The sequence below is a fragment of the Sander vitreus genome, chromosome 11 (assembly GCF_031162955.1).
Source record: "Sander vitreus isolate 19-12246 chromosome 11, sanVit1, whole genome shotgun sequence".
In the NCBI taxonomy this organism is placed as follows: domain Eukaryota; kingdom Metazoa; phylum Chordata; class Actinopteri; order Perciformes; family Percidae; genus Sander; species Sander vitreus.
In genome coordinates, this window is record NC_135865.1 from 12,721,147 (window position 1) to 12,736,078 (window position 14,932).

Consider the following 14,932-nt stretch of genomic DNA (forward strand, 5'->3'; position numbering starts at 1 on the left):
TTTGTATTTTTGTCTATTGTTTCTGTCAATTTTCATAACACTGTACTCGCCAAAGTAATTGCTGATGATGAGATTGAGGTTGAATGAAAAAAGTAATTTCCATTTAGGTTGCGTAAGATAGGCCTGCAGAGCCTGCACATGTAGCCGCTGTAGCTACATGTCTGTGTGTATGTATGTATGTATGCAGGTCACCACGTGATTTGTTAGTATGCCTGTGTTTACTCCGTCAAGTTTCTAATGTAAATGGAAATTGTTAAAGACAACATTTAATAAATTGAAGAAAGCCTTAGGAATCTGATTCTTTTTAATTAAACACATCTAGCAAAGCCATTTCCACAGCAGACCTTCTGCTAGCTGCAATCACAGCAGTCTAATACAGTGAATCAAAAAAGACAAACGCTGCACAGCAACAGTTTAATATTCGGTATGGCTACCTGGATGTAACTCCAGTTAAGTATGAGCAAAGCCCCCATCACTCCATATCACAAAGTGAAAAATGTAAACATTCACTGTGGACAATATAATTAAAGCATGGTAAAGATATATCCCTGTTGTCGTGGTGCTACAATGGGTAAAATCTTGTGCCACATTTTCACAGCATGGTACGGCATGGTTACCTGATGCGCCAGATGGTTTGTCAACAGAACTATCTGAGAAGCTGTCATGGGAATCTGTTTGGAAAAGAGCAGGCACCTTCAAAAAATACCTGGCAGGGGATTGTATGAACCATCATTATGGGGAATGTACGGTCTCTGGGAAATAAGACGGACAAACTTGCGGCGCTCACTAAAACCCAGAGGGAGTTCCGCGAGTGCAGCATACTGTGTTTTACCGAGACATGGCTGCACTCACACATCCCGGACCATGGCGTGGCGGTACCTGGCTTTTTGACGGTTTGGGCGGACAGGGACGTTACAGAAAGCGGTAAGAAGACTACAGACTGGGGAGTGCTCTGTGAGCCACATGGGGAGGACATCAATAATACGACAGACTGCATCGCAGAATACATAACATTCTGTGAGAACATCACCATGCTGTATGCTGCTTTCGCAATCACAAGCCGTGGATCACCAGTGACCTTAAAGTTCTTCTTAATGAGAAGAGGAAAGCTTTCAGGTTATGGGACAGACAGGAGCTAAGGAAAGTACAGCACAAACTGCGGGATAAACTGAGGTAGTGTAAAGACTCCTACAGGAGGAAGCTGGAGGCTAGACTACAAGAGAACAATGTGAGGGAGGTATGGACAGGGATGAAAGAGATCACCGGGTGTGGGGGTAGAAGAAGACAAACACCAGGCAGCCGTGAGAGAGCAAACAAGCTGAACTGTTACTTTAACAGGTTTAGCTCACAGCCATCCCCTGCCCCCTCTACCACTCCACCAACCCCCTACACCCCCTCACTGCCTCCTCCCCTCCCTCTCTTGCTCCCACACCTCCCCCCCCCCCCCCCTGTGGTCTGCCCTCTCCCCCCACAGACACTTCAAGCACCCCCCCCCCTGCTTTTCATTCACACCTGGCCAGGTGAGGAGACAGCTGGAGAGGCTTCACCAGCGCAAGGCAGCCGGCCCGGACGGCATCAGCCCCAGGGTCCTGAAGATCTGCCCCAGTCAGCTGTCTGTTGTTCTCCAGTATCTCTTCAACCTGAGCCTGCAGAGGGTGCCGCTGCTGTGGAAGATGTCCTGCCTTGTCCCAGTCCCCAAGAAGTCAACTACATCTGGCCTCAAGCACTACCGCCCAGTTGCTCTCACATCCCATGTGATGAAGGTGCAGGAGAGGCTGGTCTTGGCCTACCTGAGGCCGCAGGTGAGATCTTCTCTGGACCCTCTACAGTTTGCCTACCAGCCTTGTCTGGGAGTGGACGACACTGTCATCTATCTTCTGCAGCGAGCTCATTTGCACGTGGATGGCGGTGGCGGCACTGTGAGAATCACAATTATTTATTTCTTCAGTGCATTCAACACCATCCAGCCACTGCTACTAGGTGAGAAGCTGCAGAGGATGGGTGTCGGTGCGTCCACAGTCTCCTGGATCACTGACTAGCTGACAGACAGACCACAGTTTGTCCGTCTGGACCGTGTTCTGTCTGATGTGGTGGTGAGTGGTACGGGGGATCCACAGGGGACTGTGCTGTCTCCTTTTCTGTTCACCTTATACACTACAGACTTCCAGTACAACTCAGAGTAATGTCACCTACAGAAGTTTTCTGATGACACTGCAGTTGTTGGGTATATAAGGGATGGACAGGAGGGAGAGTACAGAGCGCTGGTGGACAACTTTGTGGAGTGGACTGGTAAGAATCACCTGCTGCTGAACGTGGATAAGACCAGAGAGATGGTGATTGACTTCAGGACAAAGGGAACGGCTCCGCAGCCCCTGTGCATTCTGGGTGGAGATGTGGACATGGTTGGGGAGTACAGATACCTGGGTGTCAACATCGACAACAGGCTGAACTGGAAAATCAACAGCACTGCTGTTTACAAGAAGGGGATGAGCAGACTCTATTTCCTGAGGAAGCTGAGATCCTTCAACGTGTGCAGCAGAATGTTGTAGATGTTCTACCAGTCTGTTGTGGCCAGCGCTCTGTTCTCCTCTGCCATCTGCTGGGGCAGCAGCATCGGAGCCAGCGACACAAACAGACTGAAAAAACTGATCAGGAAGGCTGGCTCCGTTATTGGCTGCAAACAGGAGACATTTGAAGCCATGGTGGAGAGGAGGTCACTGAACAAAGTGTTATCTATCATGGATAACCCCGACCACCCTCTCCACCCCACACTGGTCCAACAGAGGAGCACCTTCTCTAAGAGGCTCCGACAGCTACGTTGTTGCACGGACCGCTACAAGAAATCATTCCTACCACAGGCAATAAAACTTTTTAACACCTCATCACTGGGTGCTAGATAAGACTCTTAGACATCACATCTGCACTAAGTGCAACTTGCACAATAGGTTTAGCTACATCTTTATCATTACTAGTTAAGCAGTTGTACATTTTGTATTCCCAACTTGTATATATTTTAACTATTTGTTCTTGTATTCTATCCTATTATTATTTCATGTATGTTTTATGTATGTATACTGCATCCTATTATTTCATGTACATATTGTATCCTAGTATTTCATGTATATTCTGTGCTGTGTGACTGATATGTTACTACTGTAACACTGTCATTTCCCATTTTTGGGATCAATAAATATCTATCTATCTATCTATCTATCTATCTATCTATCTATCATATATATATATATATATATATATATATATATATATATCTAATTCGCCATTGTTGTTTTGAATGAACAGCCGCGGCCATCACACACACCTAAACCACGCCCATAGCTGCCAGTAGCTCCTCACAGGATTGGTGCGGTAAGCATGTAGTTCAGACAAAAACACATTACTTAAAGCCGCTCTTGTGTAATCTTGTGATATCGCGAGAATTGAGCTGCTGTGCAAGGTAAACGGCACGGCTCGACTCGCTTGGAACCGCTCTTTTTTGGTTTTCAATTGGCAAAGGTTGTGGAAAGTATCTTTTTTTTGGTATCGCCTCAGTCAAGATTACAACGAGCTGAGCTGATACTACAAGGTGGAGTTAAAACACTGTAGACCACTGATTGGTCAGAGAGATCGTCACTTGTATGACACAGGACTTCCTGCACAAATCCACTATTTTTTATTGGCCAACCAACTATCAATAGCGAATGCAAATTTTTAATTCACTCAACCAAGATTAAAAAACATGGCAGCCTGCAAGTACAGATATTCCTCTGTTTGGTTGCCGATGAAAGGATCCAGCGAGAGAACACACTGTGTTTGTGTCGCATTGAAGATGATGCCACGGCAGTTTCATGCAGCATCACTATGACGGTTAGCTAAGAATCCCGCCTATACTGAAGGTGTACTAGATGCAGTGGAAAACCAAATTGAGGAAAGTACCAGGTATCAAAAGCATAAAGCCAAACTCACCTCTTGCATCAAGTATAAATCCATCGTTACTTTAATTCACAGCCACTCACACCCAACTCCCAATCCACAACACTATATCCTCTGTTAGACCAGGAAATGAAAAAGGATCAAAAGACCAAACAGCCACATGCGACAAATGTGAGCCACAGATTGCACTGGCCGATATTACTTCTTGCAGGACCATTATCACTGCCTCTTTCAGCCACCCTCAAACGAGGGAGAGAGCGAGAGAGCAATGTTTTTAGTTTAGCAGCTGTGAGGCCTAATGGTTCATTTAAAAGGTGCACAAACCAATTAACCTAGCTGACCTTAGACATGGTGTGTCAGCCTGTCAATCTCGAAGAGAGCGGGGTGAGAGGTGACTTTTATCTCTACCTGACAGCTAAAGGGGGCAGATGAGGAGGATGGAGGGAGCGATGGGGAGATGTTATTGATGGCAGAGCCAGGCAGAGTGGAAGGGTCAATTAGGAAAAGCCCTCGATGCACCAACCCCTGAAGGCAAAAGAAGATCCAATAAGACTATTGTATCAGCATGTAGGAAAGAAAACCACTATTATCTACCACAGTACCACTATTATCATTCACTGAAAGGAATTTCTTTAAAATTCCTATTATTACCACCACCTCAGCACTGTTGGCAAATTTGACATCACAGTCAGATATTTTTTGCCTGAACACTGGGTTATGAAGGGCTTAAGATGATAAGTACTTTTTCAAATTCTGGCTTTTAACAACGTTTTATCTTTCAGACCTCATTTCAGCAGATTATTTTAAGCATGATTGACATAGCAATAGGGGTTAAAGTAAATAACCCTTCACAATTGCCTTTGTTCAATAAATATGTGAAATTGGAAAGTGGATGTGTATTTGCAGCTTCCTTGCTTATCTCCTCCGGGTTGTCTTCTTTATCAGGGTTTGTGGCATAGATGTGAAGAAACATGACTGCCGCTGTCAGATGATAGCTGGAGGGATATATGTTAGCATGCTTCCCTTTATTTAAAAACCAAAAGTGTATAGTCACTCACATTTTTTTGTTTCAGCATGGTAGAGTGAAACCCTTGTTATTACCACATTGCCCTCGAGCAGAACGTTACAGGGAAGCCCACTTCCACAATGTGCCACTGAGACACCCAAATCAACTGATATTGTTATCCTTATATTTCTGCATCAAAATATAAAGTATCCACTACAGAGGCTAATATCACTAAAAAGAAAATAGTGACTTCTGCCTAGCTTGCTTCTCTTTACATGCTGTTAAAACAAATTTAACAGCTCAGTATTATTTGCTGATATGGCTTTTACTGCTAGGCATAGATCACTTTCTGGGCATTACACATAGCATCGTTTTGCCTAGTTTGCTCATATGCAAACTTATCTTTAAATATGTACAATCATTTATGAGCTATATCAATGTAAAAATCTGGGCAACATGTTTTTTTTGGAAGGCTTTTGATAGAAAGTAAATTATGGATGTATTATTTATACCAATTGCATGTCAAGGTAGTTTACCTCTAAACTGCATTTAAAGTAATTATTAATAAGTAATATTCCTGCATTATACTAAGTGTTTTCTTCAGGATTTTATTCTTGCAGGCCAATAAAAGCCTCTGAGAAACTTGTACTATAATAGTATTTATATATATTTGGTGGGTGACACTACATAAGTCTAACCCAAACCATTCTTTTTACAGCTCAGTGAAGGATATGTTGCTTCAGTCACCCCAGATGCAGCCTGTCCCTGAGGGCCCCATATATACCCTTAACTCCTCAAACCTGACTCTTGACAAAGCTGGTAGAAAAGATAGATCATTGTTAAGACCAGGTTGTGGCAGAGTCATCTTCTCTGTCCTGGTTGTTAGCACATGATGTATCACTGTTGTCTTGCTCTTCATGGATCTGGTGCTACATGCGAATCATCATGGCTGAACTCATGAACACCAAACCAGCAGACCCAGGACACTGTCATTAATATGCTGTCACAGTTAAACACTGGACACACTGGAGTAGAAACATTGGCAGTTTATGTGTAATACTTATGAACTACTAAAGGCCAAAACACTATAGATAAACTGCTGTACAATATCCTGATGTACTTTACTTTAAAAGTGAAAATTCATACATTATGTTTTTGACTGACGAGGCCCAGTGTAAGTTATTGGCCTCGGTTCTCCACATGACCAGCTGTACTGATAAATCTCCAGGGTGCATTCTGCCCTTATTTGTACCTCCAGCTCAAAGTCATTCAGATCGGTACCACACCAAATGACACTTGAGGACACTTAATTTATTGACTGTGATTATAAGCATGTTAGCTATAAACCAAGTAAAAAATAAATCATACCCCCTTGGCTGAATTTGAAATCAAGAAGCGTTATTGATTTTGAATTTCAAGGCAGGGTTGCAGCTCATAAAATGCAAAGTGAGTGCAGGACCAAAGCATCTTTTAAATGTGTCAGTAGGGGGCAAAATTGGTCCAGCATCTCAGAGTCAATGACTTCACACCAGCTGTGAGAAATACCCAGATGTGTGGGGAGGGTTTACAGAGAACATCACAGGGAAAAGGATAACATTATTTCTCATTGTAAGCAAGCACAGAGAGGTTTCGAGTTTTACAGAGATGTAAGATTTCCTTCTGTAATAAACAATGCCACCACATCCTGGGTGAGGCACTTCCTCTGTAATTTCCTTTTGCATGTCCAAAATATATCTTAATAATATCACCTCCTAATTAGTGTCAGTAACCAGTCACTCAGAATCTATTACATTGAGTTTATGGAAATAAAAAGAATAAAAAAGGTGGTTAGCTCTTACAACTGCAAGCTTGTATCAATCAGATATCAATAGATCAAATAGAAGAGTCACTGTTGAGGACGAGGTGGGGAGGAAATGACAAACAATGAAAGATAATAGAACAGAATAACTTTGGTCTTTGTGTTTTAAGCTCGAAACAACACTAACCTTAAAAAACACACAAAATCGCACAGCAATGCCATAAGTTCTGAAATTAAACAAAACACAATTGTAAGCAGCTTAGGGGGCAAGCAAAAGCATCAAGCAGAGCACATTGCACAGAGTTACAATGATGATGTCTCTGTCCACTGAGTAATTTTGACCATGGCTGGAAAAAGAGATACGGCCTCTTTCATTTTGTGTCTGTGTTGCCACGTTTGTCACAAGTCAGAGGGGCAATAAGTAGCGTGAGGTTTCTTTACTGGAATACTAAAACTGTTTGCCCACGACTATGTGATATTGATATGACTGTACAACTGTCTTCGACCTCAACTCAGAGTACTGAAAACTTACTCGCCTATGGCTTTGAAGCTGATCTTTGGGAAACAAGTATTACAGAATGAAGAACGGTTGACGCATACATGTGTACTGTGTGTAGAACAAGTACATTGAAATCAAGCAAGCACAGACATTGCACTGTAAAGATTTAATTTGTATTTGTTGTTTGTATGGCTTGCGAACCTGTACTTTTTCTACATTCAGTGCACTCGCATTTTGACATTGTTTATGTGGGTTATGACTCAACTTTAATGAAAGGACCAATCCCTTATGCATCACAGAGGAGATAAGGCTATGTCTGGGAAGTATGAATGTGTGTGCCAGATTCTGTGCTAATGCATCAAGCACTTTTGGCTATATTTCAATGGACAGCAAGAAATGGTTAAAACCAAGGCATTACAATTCATCCTCTAGGACCTACATTTTTTGTACCAAATGTCATGGCAATCGATCCAATAGTTCGCGATATATTTCACTCAATACCAAAACTGTCAACGACATAGTAGCCCTAGGGAAAGGTCAGGGGATCACCAAAGTCATTAAGATTCATCTTCTGGGGACCGTTAAAGTTAGTATAAAATTTAATGGCAATCGATTTAATAGTAACTAAGATATTTCAAGTATGGTATCAACCATTCTTCTTTCCTAACATAGCTGGACATTATCCTAATGTGTGCTTGAGAGACACTGTCAGAAACCCGAAGCCCAGCCCTCTGATTTACTTTATGCTTCTTAAAGAATCCATAACTCATCTTAATGCACGATATTACGTTAACAATGTGTGGTGCTGTGTTGTTACTGGTGATACCAGGTTGGACTGATACGGAAACGCAGATGAGAAAGTGCTGACACCCTCATCTCTCTTTACCATTCCGAATTTGTGAAACACTGGAGAGCGAGCAGCCATTTCCCAGGAGATAGCATTGTGGAGTACCAGTTCCTGTGACACCTGAAAAACGTTTTGCACATCTTCCCATGCACTGCTGTATACTGTAGCTCACATTGGCAGGTTTGAAGTGTTCAGAGCAGCTAGAGGTATTCACGCCTGCGAGACCCAATAATGCAAGGCAAAAACAACGGCAGCCACTGAAAAAGCCAGTAGTCTGCGGTAATCCAGCATTTTTTTTTTTATAACATCAATAAATAAAGGAAAAACACAAGTATCCTCAAAGCATGAGTTGTCTAATGTTATCACTGAAGCAAATATAAAATCAAAAGCTTTAACTGAGTGTGTGTGTGTGTGTGTGTGTGTGTGTGTGTGTGTGTGGGGGGGGGATTCTGCCCCCAGGCTGTTTCTTGCTTTTGCATGAGATATGGGCCCCCTCAACTAAGACCAATTCACATAATTTTAAAGGCAAAGATACACTGCACACGAAATATGGTGGTATTACAACCTCATAATCAGCTCAAATTTAAGGATTCACTGCAAATGGGTAACATCTGATTTTATTACTTATAACTTATATAGTCCATGATGTATGCATTGTAGGTCCTGTAGGTCCTTAAAATGACAAAGAAATAATGACAATCTAGCCATCTGGAGAGCTAAAAGAGAATTGTAGGCTGGAATTTGGCCCAGGGGAAAAACATTTGATGGCCTTGTCATAGAAGATAAGATCACCAAAGATGAACGTGTCAGTTTCCTTATTGTAGTCTTAAGATTTATTTTGCTGCATATATGTATAGCAGAAAGTATTAGGCCAATTTTCAATCTCACACAAAAATGCATCTGTACTATCCACATGGAATCCAATTTTTCTTTACTATATGAAAACAAAAAATGCCATTCAAGTCCCATGCAAGAAAATATATGTTTTACCTGTGACTACTCTCAAACAATTTACAATAAGAAGGGCGTAAAACAATTCCAGTATTATGATTAAGGTACAACACACAGCATCACACCATACCAACAGCATATATGTTTGAACTGTGTTTTTGCATGCCACCTTCCATCCACTTCCATGAATTAAAGCACAAAAGACGTTATGGGCGTACTGTAGGAGACAACGAGAGAAAAGAGCTGAAGCAAAAGGAGGAAGAGGAGAGTGTCTGAGTAAGGTGTTGGGCCACCAAAAGCTTGCAGAATACTCAATTCTCTTCGGCATTGATTCTCCAAATGATCGTGGTGAAGACTGCGGTCTAAAATGTAGGTGTTTGATTGGGTTGGGAACTGATGAAGGCCATAGTTTATAATTATTATACCTTTTGTATTAATCAAACCATTCAGCCCTCAACGGCAGAACCTGTATTGTTTTTGTTTTTTTTATCTCAGTCATTCAGGTTTTACCCCCAATTTGCCCAGTATATCTTTATCCTGTGGTGCAAAACGCTCCAGTTCAATGCCACCCAATCTAGTAAGTAAAATAAACCACTCCATGATTTCATAAGTCATCAGCTAAATGTAGCCTACAACAAAATAGTTTGGATTAATAATGGAGTAATTGCTTTACTTCCACAAACTGTTAGTGTGCCCTGCCCTCTTGTGGCCTAGATGGTGCATAATGCCCAAAACTTGATTCATTTAGATGTCGGGACCCAGTACATACCAAAGCTACCAAAGATTATACCTTCCGGGCAATCTCAAGAACTGAAAGTTTAAGATTGTGATGAACCGGATCAGCGGGGATAGATCATTGAGGACCAGCTGAGGTTATTCCCAGGAGACTGTAGTTCAACTGAAACTGGTGCTGCCTTTGCCACCAAAGAGTGAAAAGGATAGCTGAGCATGGCCTGGTCCAGACACATGGCTATCACTGAAGGGTGCTGATTGGTTTTGAACTGATAATATTCTCTATTACATGCAGTAATAGAGTAGAGTAGATAATAATATCATGTGCAATGGCTGGTGTGTGAATACGTCTGTCTTCCAGCACAATATAAGCATTAGCCAGCAGTGTTGGGTCACTTGAAAAATGCAATCCATTATTCATTATTGTTCATTTGAAAAGGACTTACTAATAAACATTCTAGCAACTCCACCATATGCATAAATACGGTACCTATCAACAAATTGCAACAAGCAGCAAGCCTATGGTTTAGGTGTAGAAGTTCCATCCTCATGGTGAAACAATTGGGATTACACTCCCTGCCAAGTCAAACCAGGCAATTCCAAAATGCTGGCTTACCAGTGGTCTCATTAAGGCTGGAGACAAGACTGGGATGGGACTCGAGAAAGGTCAAAGCATGTGTTGGAATATTCTGTGGACCGTATTGTGTGTGTTCAGTGTGATCACATGCAAGTCACCACTTGTATATTGTTAACCTTTATCAAAACTTGCCTAAAGCTTAAAGGAAATTTCATGCTCTTACATACATTTTGGTATTTTCTTTTTCACGGTTCATGTTTGTATGTTTTTCGCCTTTGTCCTTGTGTGTCCTGAAAATCTATTTAGTGTGCCATTATTTAGCAGGTTCCAATTGTCATTTGTTTCTGCTAAGTAGCGAGGAAGCTTCACAGAGGAGCTTGAAGCGAAGATGCACAAAATTATCCTACAGGGAAGCCTTTTACCGGACCCTGAGCGCACTACAACGCACTTGAAAAAGAATCAACACAACCCCATGTAATCAATAATTAACAGCAACGACTCGGCTCACTCCAGTTGTTTAGAGTTTTTATTTTCTAATGCATCATCTTTAAATTAATGAAACACTATAGTTGTGATATGGACTACAACATCCTTTTTTTCCCTTGACTAATATATAATTGGTTGGTAGTATGACTATGTAAGCTAGTCTTGGCTAGCTATGGCTTGGATTGATTGTACTTCCTTGTCCATCACTGTGCACAAAGGTACCTGCGAAAATGTAATATAAAATATAAGTAAATTTGGCTTCTGATGGTAGCAAGGATATAATACCAGCCCAGCTCCCAACATGCTAGCTTCTTAAAGGTCCCATGACATGGTGCTCTTTGGATGCTTTTATATAGGCCTTAGTGGTCCCCTAATACTGTACCTGAAGTCTCTTTCCCGAAATTCAGCCTTGGTGCAGAATTACAGCCACTAGAGCCAGTCCCACTATGAGCTTTCCTTAGTATGTGCCATTTCTGGGGGACCATAGGCAGGCTGGGGGAACTCATATTAATGTTAAAAAACCTCATAAAGTGAAATTTTCATGCCATGGGACCTTTAAAACTTTTAGCCATGCTAATGTTGCACATGTAACAAATATTACTTTAGAATCAGCTGCATATGTCATTGGATGGATTGAATACCAAGTTCTTTCAGTGCCTGCAGAAAAAAATGCTTAAAGTGCCCATATTATGAAAAAAACACTTTTTCTGGGATTTGGGATGTTCTTTTGTGTCTCTGGTGCTTCCACACGCATACAAACTTTGAAAAAAATCCCATCCATGCTGTTTTGAGTGAGATACGGTTTCTGAATGTGTCCTGCCTTCAGTCTCCGGGTGAGCTGTTCAAAATCGGCACGGCTTGTGATGTCACAAGCCGTGCCGAAACGAGCTGGCTAACCGCAACCGTTAGCTCTTAGCGTTAGCATGCTACCTCGTTCTCAATAGCAAAGCACTGCTACAACACACACAAGTTCACCATAATCTACAAAAGAACTACTTACATGTGCACCCTCATTTAGAAGTCTCCCAGCTAATCCTGCCTTGTAACTGACCGAAGTTGGAGAAACAGCCTTTCTTTTACTGTCTATGGAGCTAGCTAGCTGACATGATCTACATCTGAGCTACTGCGCATGTGCGAGTGCAATCAAAGATAGTACAGAAGAAGAAGAAAAGAGGTCTCACTCTGTAGCTAAAACAGAGACCAGCTGAAAAGAGGATCTGCAGCAGTGAGAGAGAGCTGTGTAGTGAAACAAAAATATGGTGTTCTTTGAAAATTAAACCATGTAAACCTATTCTGGTACAACCTAAAAATACAATTATGAACCTGAAGATGAGCATAATATAAATAAAAAATAATACCATCAAAAGTAGTTTTTTATGAGACAGCTGCAAAGAAATTAATGTACAACTCAAATTACCTAATGCACTTCTTCTTTCAATATATGCCAGCAAGGAAAGAGGACTTTACTGCTCTCACCAATTCCACAGTCTGCCAATTTCCACTTGAAGGCCATAGATACAATTGAGAATCCCTGTGAGGAAGACATGGAAACTTGGCTTTTCCTCCTGGGGTGTGTGGATGGAGTGTGAGTACGCAGTGCAGAGAAAGCTACTTTAACCCTGTTAAGCTTGAATGACATAATTGCGGTACGATCTCATAACACTATAGTAAGCTTGTCATCTTGTCACAGTTATCTCTGAAATCCTGCGTCAGGGGGTCATATACAATGTCATACAATTCAATGCAGAAGTTCTGCAACAAATACTGCTGTTGTTAAGCTTATAATATTCCGTTTTTGGTAAGACTGCCAGGAGGTTGTGGGATGGGTGACAGTGTGAAAACACCATTCAGACTGTGGATTTGGTACATTTGTTATGTTTAGCTGGTGTTGAGTATTATGCATGTCAACACATAAGGCTATGATGCATTATGCTGTGAACACAATTTTTCTCATTGCACCATAGAAATTCATCCAGACATGTTTTCTGGGTCTATTAGATTTAATTTAAATAGCAAATGCTGCACATTAGCAAAGAACAGTCTTTAAAGAAAGAACAATTTGTCATTCCCCCCCCGATGCTGAATCTGTCCAATATTACATTTTGTGTCAAGATGACATGCTGATATAAAGAAGGGCCAAAAGACAAACTGCACCATCAGAACTTTTAAAAAGGTGTCCTGGAGTGTTTTCAATCCCTTAATTATCTCAAGCTACAGATCCAATTCCATCTCTTCAAATCTTTCAATCCACCCCCTCTAATCCTCGAGTGGATTTTTATCATTAATTTAAGTTGATTTACCATATTTCTGTTCCATGCTTAGTGAAGCATAATACCCGCAGGCACTCATTCCAATCACAAAGATCTTCTACGTTTTTGTTGTGAACATGTAAACTACATCTACAACAATTGATCAAGGACACCTGGTTTCCCCACACACTTTCCAGTGTCCCTATGGTGAAACAGAGCTACGGTGGGCAGGGAAACTAAATCAAAGGTTTGTTAGCAGAGTATGTTCACATTTACATGTTTTTTTCTTCTGTTTGCTGCTTTGCTGACATGTCAATCAAATCAAGTATCATATAATTAATTATATAATGGCAAAGTTGTGTGATAAAATAAACAACCAGGTTAATGATAACAGCGGCAGTGTGTGGTCAGCTACATTGATATTTAAAATTACATTTAAAATTAATGCTCACAGAGAGAGTTAAATGGCCCTATTTTAACGATCTAAGCACACAGCGTGAAGCGCATGGCGCAGGTGCGTTTAGGGCATGTCCAGATCTACTTTTGCATGGTTCAAAAGGATTGTACTTAGTGTCTTCATTAATTCATAGGTGTGTTTTGGGTGTAACATGCAATAAACAAATCAGAGTGTCATCTCCCATTCCCTTTAAAAGCCAGGCGTGTTTGTACCTTGGCGCATTGCTATTATGATGGCGGATTTGCACCGTAATATTTTTATTTGTAATCTTTTGCAAGTTTGTGTGCTGCTGCCCTTCCCTGTGTGGGTGTGTAACAAGCCTAGGCACATTTGACTAATTCACTGTTAAAATAACAATGAAATGCTGCGCTATTGACTTTAGACCAGGTTTTTGTTGGTCAATGGCGCGATCACTTCCCGCTGCCTCAAGATAGCAATACGCCAAGAATTCACCTGAACACACCTCCCGGTAAGAACAGCACGCCCATGGGCGCAATGATGGGCGCAGGTGTATTTGCTATTTAAACGACGTGGGCGCTGGGCAGGAAATTGACAACTGCGTCGGTCTTAAACTAGCAAAGACACTTGTGTTGGGCTTTGCGCTGCGCTGGGTGCAAGATAGGGCCCAATGTCTTCGTAACTTTACTGCCACACGTCTCTAAATGTGTTTGAGCAGTGTTCAACATTTTCCCAGTTCACACTAAGCGCAAAGCTTGTGATTTTAGATTTATGATTTATTTTAAATCAAATGTCGGTGGGAACTACTTTGTAAATTTAGAGGGAAAAATAACTATATGAATTATCTAGCCTATATCAATGTAGATAGTGATCAGTGTCCTTGATAGAAAACACCTAGTATGTTATATTTAAGCACAAGCTGTGGCATTTTGCACCAACATAAAGAGGCTATGCACAAAGCATGAAAGATCATTGAGTTAGTACCCTAAATGGCATTGTATTGCTGTGGCAATCAAATTAATGTCAGTGCTATAGAAGGAAGTCGCTGGTGTTTTCTCTCAAATGCTGAGTACACTCTTGAAATAACGGCAGATCTCTGACACTTACCCAAATGGGGATGCTCCTCACTGAAACTATCCATGGGCCTATGGGCTTAAAGCAGAATTAGTTGAGACATTAAAGGACATTACATTACAAGAACTTTAGAGATTTTTCAGCATGTACATAACATATATTGCTTCTCTACCCTTTTTGTTTAAGTAATTTAGAAGAAAAAATATGATAAAAGCAAACTAACTTCCAGTTCAGTAATTAAAACTAAAGGCTTGGAAGTAAAAAATGGTTGAAAAAAATTGGTCATTTTCAAATGGTTGCTGTAAAGTTTTGAATACTCTTACTCAAATGTGCCTGTGCTAATACTTTATGTGGACATTCATTGTGAT